At 32.4% G+C, this 9,461-nt stretch overlaps 1 long non-coding RNA gene across 1 annotated transcript in view; it reads left to right on the plus strand.

The window, feature by feature from the left end:
* The window catches only part of LOC132547574 (uncharacterized), a 39,854-nt gene extending 35,157 nt beyond the window's left edge, over window positions 1-4,697 (plus strand). The window contains exons 3-5 of the long non-coding RNA XR_009554123.1: window positions 523-643; window positions 1,274-1,377; window positions 4,630-4,697. This is a non-coding gene — a long non-coding RNA (uncharacterized LOC132547574). The remainder of the gene's footprint in view (window positions 1-522; window positions 644-1,273; window positions 1,378-4,629) is intronic.
* Window positions 4,698-9,461: the final 4,764 nt, after the last annotated feature.

Below are 9,461 nucleotides of genomic sequence, written 5' to 3' on the forward strand. Positions count from 1 at the left end.
TAACTTTTACGTAATGATTATAAAGTGTACCAAAGACTTTTGTTTAAAACTGAGGGAGAAGATCTCTGTAGAATTATTAAAACAACACGGAGCAGTAAAATTCTTCCACAGCAGTTGACTCAAACTGTTGTTGAGGAATCCTTCATCACATGATACTTATGGGTACCGTTAGTTAAATTTGAAATAGATCTGTTGGAAACAGTGGGAGAAAATCTCCAGACTAATACTTTACAATGGACAGACAAAGCTACTGCATAGACCATAACACATTAGTGGGTGCAGTGCACTCAATCTTTCAACACATCACAGTTTTATTTTTTCGATTGGAATTTTGTAATGTGAATTCCTGAAATTGGTTTGAGTCAGGTCTAAATTTACAAAATAACTAAAATGGTGGCCTCCAGGCGGTTTAAGGTATGGAACAAGACAGCATGAATGATAAGTGAGTCACTACATGTAAAATGTGTAACAAAACCCAAAAAATAAACAAACACGATTGACAATGTCTATGTATTATTACAGGGTGGATATATCCACTGAATGTACTACTGGGTCTACCCACTCTGACGGTAGCAGTACGTCAACTTTGACTCAATCGATTGAAAAACGAAGTCCTTCCCATCAATTGAAAATAGCAGATCAGGTGAATAGACTGATATTGTGAAAAATTATGTAAGAAGAATGCACTCAGACAGTCTTGTATATGTAACTCTGCTAAGGCAACCTAGTCCTAATTGCCAATTCTATCAACCAAACAAATTTAAAGCTTTCTATTATAATGCAATCCAACAAATTCTTCTTCATGTTTCATTTGTTAATTTGTTTTGTTGAACCTTTATTAAATACATCTCTTTTTTGTATATGATGAGTGTTATTAAAAGTGAATTGCTGACAAAATTATCAAAGGAATTTATAAATAATGATTGTATTTCTAGATTCAATTCAAAATTGTTCAAACCAAGAAGCTGTGAACTAACCTTGGTTCCCTTTGATGAATGTTTGATTCGTGCCAGTCCCATTATAGATTGTGTCAAAAGTTTTGAAGGATGAACATTTTATAATAAAATAAAACAGGCAGTATTGCATTTTGTCAAGTTAGGCATCTAACCAAAATCAGGTTTAACTGAAAACCATATTGAACTAAAATATAGAAAGAGACAAGAGGTCCGATTGGCCAATAAAATTTCTAATAAAAGTTTTTTTAGTTCATGGAGATAAGATAAGACTTTAAAAACTGAAATGTCTATTTCAAACTATCTATTTTTCTTATCAGCAGGCTTCATGTGGAAAAACATAACACTGGATCTCCTGGTTGTAGTGAAGCAGTCTTTACAGGATTTGAACACATTTCACCTGTGACCTTGGACGTGAGTCAAGGTCAGTCATTTAACAAACTTGATAACCTATTATACAAGCACACTCACTCACATTGGCCATTGTGTAAAAGTTGTTTTAACACAAGTTACAGACAAAACTTGCCATAGTCGAAATACACCTGCTACATATATTTTTGCTGTATTTCACTGTGATGGAAAACAGCTGTATTTTAGCATGTGCAGTAATTTGACAGAATTACTCTCTGAATTTACTGAAATATTACATTTTGAAATATAAACAGTTATTGAAATAAGCAGTTTTACATGTTGTAATGAACATGTTGATCTATGAAAATTTCATAAAATTGCTGTTATATCAGGGGAAGTTTAAAAATATATTTCCATGCAGAGCAATTAATTTGGCATCCGTCATCAGGCAATATTCAGCATAAAGTCAATGTCGGGTAAACACAGATTGAACAACAGAACTGTTTAAGTTTCAATAGTCTGATTTTCAATCAATGTTGCAGGATAGATAGAATATATGGTCAGTGTCTTAAAACATAAGCTGTATTTTCGCTAGGGACAGAAATAAAAAATGGCTCGCCACTGACCATGTATTCTCTATATATCAACTATTTAATACTGACAATTGATCCTCATGTATTCACAAAATCTGTGAATCGTAGCATGCAGGCATCAGGAGTCTCAAGAAAGGTATTGATCTAACAGACAGAACCTGGTCTATTGAACAAAGATAGCTGGTCCTAGTCGTATCACAATGAGCGAAAACTTATAACCATTCTCTGTATTCATAATTCATTGCTCTCAGTCCAACCTCAAGCCTCAACAAACATAGGAAAAATCACTTCAGTCACAGAATTCTGGATCAATCATTCTAAACTGAAAATTGCAGGGTTTCAACTATTAGATTCTGTATGAAAACTGAAGATCAAAAAGTCTTTATGTAAAAATGTCCATTGTTAAGATTTATTTTTGAAACATACAAGCTAATTCATTTCAGCAAACAATTGTAACTAATTTGATATGGTCCAGTTGGGTCAACAATTTTTTTAATTTTATCAAAAAGATTTCTGGTCTTAAATGAAACCTAGTTAAAGGTTTTAAAATAATTGAGTTATCTTAGGAAACTTTGTTATGAAGATTGTGCATGTATTATTACAAAACTGAATGTTCACACCAAACCCAACATACCAGCAGATTTACAAGAGAGAATTCCCCTTACAATTACTGTACAGGTGTGAAACTATCTGCTACAAACCCCACACAACACCAGGTTAGGATGCTCTGATGATAGTACAGCCAGAGGCCTGACTTGTTCATACTCTCATGATCAATTAACGACATAAATACAATTACGGATGGTCAATTGAATTATCTCTAGAAGGTATAGAGATATAGGGTACATGGTTCTTTGGTTCACAGTAACTGTAGGTAGGAAAACTACAAATACTCTGGTAATATAATTATGTTTGATGTGCCAGGTTATCTACTTGAGTACACATTGACAACCCTACCTCACAAACAAAGTAGTTACAATGATTTTTCCAATAAACATCAAGGAAAATAAGGAAAGATTTTTCTGTCTGTACAATATGTGTTCAAGTTAAGTCTTACATATCCTAAATACTAATAGAGATATGATTACTTTTGCTCTCTACACCCCTGAAACGTGTCACGGCAAAATTGAAAGGACAAGCAAAGTAATTTGATTGGCTCCAGGAGAAAAAAAACTAACCAATCACATGCTGATATGCTCCTTTTGAAGAATGACATCCAATGTCAAAACCATTACAATATAACATTATGCAACCTCAAGATTCCTTTGATGTAGATCAAAGGATCAAACTTGTCTTTTCATATTGTGCACAAGGTGCCACACATGGAACCTTCAATTTTGCCATGACCTGTCCCAGAGGTGCAAAGAGTAAAAGTGATTGTAACTCTGGATTATTGAGGATGTGTCTTTCATGAAAAGATCTAATATGATACTAACCAGACAGAATCTATATTTCAAATTTTGTTTGCTAGGTCTTCACTGTCAATAGCCAGTCAGTTTAAGGCATAGTCTTCTTGTAGTAGTTTTATGGCTACCTCAAGGAAAAAATATATTTAAGGAGGAGATATAAAGTGTCTTGTAACACTTATATCATACACTAGTCTGTTTCTAATGATCAGATTCTTCAGAAAACTAACTGCCATGCATACCATGCATGTCAAATCTTCAACTGAGGTTGTGAGGTTCAGAACTCAATCAATTGATCTATTGGCCTACCTGGAAGTTTTTAATTAAAAAATTTCAAGGAAAAATTTAATTAAGTCAAGATTTCTTTACTATAAACATCTTTCGTAAAAGTATTTTTAAAACAACAAGATTACCCAACAAACGAAACTGAACTAATTTACAACCCTTTATTTTCTATGTATGTATGTAAAAACACTTGTGTTTTGGCCTAACACTGTTTTTCCCTAACATCCCATTTCACTGGTTTTATGTAGTAGTGGATATTCCTTCTTGTTAAGCAGCCATCTTTGAAATAAGTTATATCTACCGTCAATGTAAATTTCTTTTTCAGTCAATCCATTAAATGGTGATGAGTACTTTATATTTTTAAGCAATTTCTCGTATCAATCTCAATATCAGAGAATTTGTCCTAGTTTCAATGGTTGAAAGCTTTTTTTACTGTACGTACGTCAGCAAAAGTATAAACATGATAAATGTTGACGTATTGTGAATTTCACTTCAGTACATATCTAGACAAACACCCCCCCCCCCCCCCCTTAACCGTCACTTTAGAGTGTAATCAACAAATAATACTTACATGAATAAAAATCTATCTACATCATGGATGTCCCTGGAAATTAAAACAGAAATAATTAACAGTAACTATTAATATGTCTAAAACTGGAATCCAGACTAAAACATAAAAACACATTATCAGTGGAGTTTTTCAGTGTTGATATTTTAGTAACAGTATCATTCAGATGTTTGCTGAAATGACTGTTGACATTAAATCGTCAGTTCTACATTGAAAATTGAGTTATGAATTAATTGATTTGGTTTAGTAAGTATACATGACAAACTATCTGTAGACATCATTATCCCTCGCTCTACTGTCAATACTACAGTGACAAGTTTTACTCCAGCACAAGTTTACAGATTTGGTTGACTTTTAGCTTTACACAAGAAGGAAGTTTGCTTTAATTCAATAGGCAGAGCATAGCAAAGGGTTTCGGGTTTGATCACCAGTAGAAGCACACTAATCCCTTCCTGGTAACTTTGTTGTTGTAGACACTCTAAATGCTAGTGGGAGGAGACTGGGAGGACTTGTTGGAACAAGAGAACCTTGGTTGATGTGGTTTTCGTTGGTAAACAAATTAGAAGATGGGAGTAATGTGGCAGGTTTTAATTGTACACAAGAGATCATGGGAATTTCCCTTTTGTTTCATTAGTAAGAGCAGTGGACTAGTATGCCAAGGTCACAGGTTCAATTCCTGATGAAGGTACACTACTCTTTTCCTGTTACACTACTGATTAAACAAAACTGTGTAAGTCGGAGCTAATATCACTAACTAAATTAACAATCACCGTATCTATTCTAAAGGAGAGTGAGCTGTTATATGACAGCTACGAAATACTCACTTTTGACCCCATGTTAGCACTTTTATAAATAGAAATTGTGTTAATTTTGTAATTGCCTTGAAGATTATTTTGTTTTGGAAATACAGGTTCGTATATTTTGGAATTCAACTGCACATGCATGGAGATTTATTTTACTATATGGTAAGCCATACAAGAAGAAAACCTCTGAAATAAAGAGACGGGAATGTTTTATAAGGAAGGGGATATTTATTACAATTAATATGGTATATTACCTGAAAACATGCCTATTCTTGGTAAAATAGGAAAACTCAATTACATAAATATTTCTGTTCAGTAAAATTATAAATAATATTTTGTTTATGTCCTGTAATAAGAACAGATTTTGAGTAAGAGGTAGTACAGTGATCTGCTTGACTTATTGCATGAAAGATTTAGTAATCTCCATTTCAAAACTCTATCAAAAAATGTAAAAACTGTCTGCTCAGTTCGCATTTTATTTTCTAACAGCAATGACATTTAATTTCATGGAAATTTTTTAAATAGTTAAATCACTTTTTATCTGTAACCATCTGTCAAATCTTATCTACCACAGGTACCCGGAATTTATATTTACAGAAACTTCAGTATCCTGTTAGGCACATAACACAACTTTTATGTATACATCCTGTTGCTGGCAAACCTTTTAACTAACCATAAGAAAATTTCTCTTATCAAAGGTGTTCAATCTCAATTAACGACTGTCAGTAATTACATTTTGATATATATATATGTCAGTAATTACATTTTGATATATATATATCAAAGATTTTACGTGGGAGGATATTGAACTTTTAGTTTTGAAAACATGACATAAATGTTCACTTCCCATTTGACCTCTTATCAGATAATTCATAAAAATCACAATTTTAAAGACATGTTTAGCCAACAGCAACAAACAAGACACTTTCCAGATATCATACAATTGATGAACAGAGCTTAATAATACATTTTTGCAACCAACAGTACTTAAGAAGCTAAATGTTGCTAAAATCTTGTCACATTAAATTCACTTCAAATGAAAATTCTGTTTCTTTACTTCTTGACTTTTCCATGCATAACCGTCTAAACCTACGAGCTTTCAGTAGTAAATTAACATATGAATAAAAGTTAAGTAAAAACAAGATATGTATCCGTTTATTGACAATATGGCAAAATATAAAATGTCATGATGACTGTTATTTGTATATAAATATATATATGTCTAGAATTCTGATCATTTTGTAGTGCTGTGTTATGACAACAGAATATAAACCGTAATTTTATCCACAAATTATAGCTTTGGAGTTTAAACAATCATGTAACTCTAAAAGTTTTTCCCAACATCAAACAAAAATTAGGTAATTTACAACAATTAAGCAAAATACTCCTTAATCAGATACCTGATTAAAGGGAAACAACCCTGCCCACACCAAAGACCTAACATATAGGTATGTTAGTGCGGTGATGACTCTTATTCCATTGGTTTGTTACAGTGCTGAAATGATGTGCCACACCTGATCATTTTTCCTTTGCAAAATTCTTTTTTTTTTTTTAATTGTCATACTCGGACAATACCTAGAATGATTTTTAATTTATTACACTCTTTAAATGAAGACATATAAGGTGTTGTTTTCAAATAAAAAATCAACACTTGTAATGGTTCAACGTCAACAAAAGACTGAAGCAGGGATGGTTGATCTCCCAAACACTATTTTTTATATTTACAAATGATTTTATCAAAGAGTTTTGGCAGTTGAATTTGGGAATCAATGTGGATTGTATAAATAATATACCATTATTTTACGTCTGTGATATTGTGTTTTTTTATCTCTTTCAGCTAAAAACTAACAACGTCTAATTAATCACATTGTGGAATGGTGTGCCTGGAACCTGAAAGTTAATCATGAAAAGTTTAACCACACATTTCCTTACATGAACACTCCAGTGGAAAATTGTCTATGCAATATTTGTGACTGTGGTCAAATTAAAGATGAGGTTCATTTTCTCTGTGATTGTACAATCTTTAATGATATCGGAAGTCATCTTTTTACTACAGCTACAACTGTTTTAACCAAATTTTCCTTCCTTAAATCCTTTTTTATTGTTAATATAACCATTTTTTTTTTTAGAAGAGTGTCATATAAGCTGATACATGCTGGATATCTCTTTTATGTTTGTAAATATAACCAATTTTTATTACTGTGTACTGTGATGTGCAACAAATAAATAACATATACTGTATTGTGCATATATATTTTTCTGTCGTCTGAGGAGACACATTTTTTAATTATATTCTGTCTTTGATCGAGACTAGGAGTGAACTTTTCAACAAAAGATCAATTTGTATTTTTGTTTCTGTAAATATTACTCGTGTGGAAAATAAATTTTAGATATGTTTACAAGTGTAACTCATATACCGTTATGAATATTAGTTTTATTTCTTTCAAACCCACAGATAAGATTTCATTAAAGATTATATAAAAGACTTTATATGTGACAGTATTGTGTGAACATTAACCAGATAAACGGCTGTGTCGGTTAACGTTGCGCACGTTCTATACCCACGTGCCTTTTTGTCGTGTTAAAATCGATCTGAAACTTCCTCATTAAAATTGTGACAAAAAGAAATCCAGTCTAATCATCATAACCACATGTTTCTAGAGTATTATACACAATAATCCCTCACTCTTCCATTCAAAGATCACTCGCTAGATCTGTCATACCATCGTTTACATCCTGTCCGCGTGCTATTTCAATATGAATTGTTCACTGCTATTTGCATTGTCTTTTTTTCACAACATGGATATTAAATAAATTGAAGATTCAAATAAATAATTTTCCACTCTGAATATGATAACTTAGCCTATCTATCCTTCGTAATACCGATATTATATTTTATCATCAATTTACCTTTTGAGCGGAGAAACATTAATCTCTTGTGTGCGGACAAACGTCTGTCACTCTGGATCGTTTCGTTAAACAAACAGCTGTTGGACCGTTTCCTTTTCATATGAGCATGCGCAGTAAATATAGACTTGCTGTAGTCATCAAGATTGATATCACAATTGGTATAGTTAAAAATTGTTAAATCGTCAAATAAATGTTTAAAGACGGATACTAATTTACACCAATAATATTCATAATTGTCATTCAAGAAGACATATTTGGAAACTCTGTATTTCAGCCGACACAGCTGACTCGTGATAGTCTAGCCTGGTCGTTACCAAAATGTTCCCTGACCAGTCCAAACCGATTGTGTACCAAATGCAACGATATTTGTATATAGGACGAAATACAGTTTTTAATTATATATATTTGGTAATTACAGAAAAGAATAAATTCACATATATGTAACAGGAAATGCCCAAATTTCTCAGCCCTAGGTCCATCGAACAATTTGTCAGCGGAAGACTGTATTTAAAAAAGCAGAATTTAAATATAGCAAAAATATGTTAAGCTGGTGTTTAAAATATGACGATTCAAATCATGCAATTCCTACTATTTTAGTTGTGTAATGGTCATGTTTGCGTGATATAAAACGTGTGATTACTGCGATGTCATTTAGAAAGATAAAAGAAAGACAAAAAAGTCAAAAAGCAAGACTCACTCAAGTTTTGTACATCTTGAAAATGTACACATTTGAATAGCTTTAGAAACTATTAAAGTGTCTTTTCAATATGAAATTTTCTTAATCTATTTTCTATAAATTATGTAATGGTATAATCATGAAAGCCAATTTAACAATATTTGAAAAGCAAATTTCTTCTTTAATCAAGAACGGGCAGTGAATAAGGTACAGACATTAATTTGATGAAAATTTCGTTAACTTTTGCCAATCAAGTCCGTTCGTCCCAGGAGTTCTTCTAGCCAAGGCAATGAATGTCTCATTGGTGCTGAACTATGCATTTTGGCAGAACTCCTATATAATTGACAAGGTTCGTATCTTGTAATTGTTGTTGTCACTAGTTTTTGTTGTTCATTTTGCTGTTCATGTTGTTGTTATTGTTGTCGTTCTTCTTCTTCTTCTCCTTCTTAGAAGAGGGGCGTTTATTCGCGATGATATCAAATTGGAGTGGGTTGTCAAATCAATGATGTCATCTATTTGATAAAAACATACGTGTGAGTCAACACTAACATGTTACAGGGTTGGTCATTTCCTTGCAGATTTCATTTGAATAGATTTTGTTGCTATGCCTCCACCCGGATCTTGAACCGGATATCGGAACAAGGTATTTGAGACTATATTCAATTTATCTCAACACCCATGAGGAAGTACATATGTTTTTTTTCATTACAGGAGTGCGTTCTGATTCTCCGAGCTTTAAATATCTATCTATCTATCACCATCATTATCATAGAAAATGTTTAAACGTCGTTGAATGAATTACACTTTAAGCAGAGACATATATAACACATATGATATATGCTTTAAGTTTCAAAGACGTATATCTAAATAAATACATTGAAAAACAGATATAAACAAAATAGAGTGATCTCCCTTG

This window comes from Ylistrum balloti, unplaced genomic scaffold (genome assembly GCF_031769215.1).
Source record: "Ylistrum balloti isolate Yb309-2 unplaced genomic scaffold, AGI_CSIRO_Ybal_v1 Utg369962, whole genome shotgun sequence".
NCBI classification, from domain to species: domain Eukaryota; kingdom Metazoa; phylum Mollusca; class Bivalvia; order Pectinida; family Pectinidae; genus Ylistrum; species Ylistrum balloti.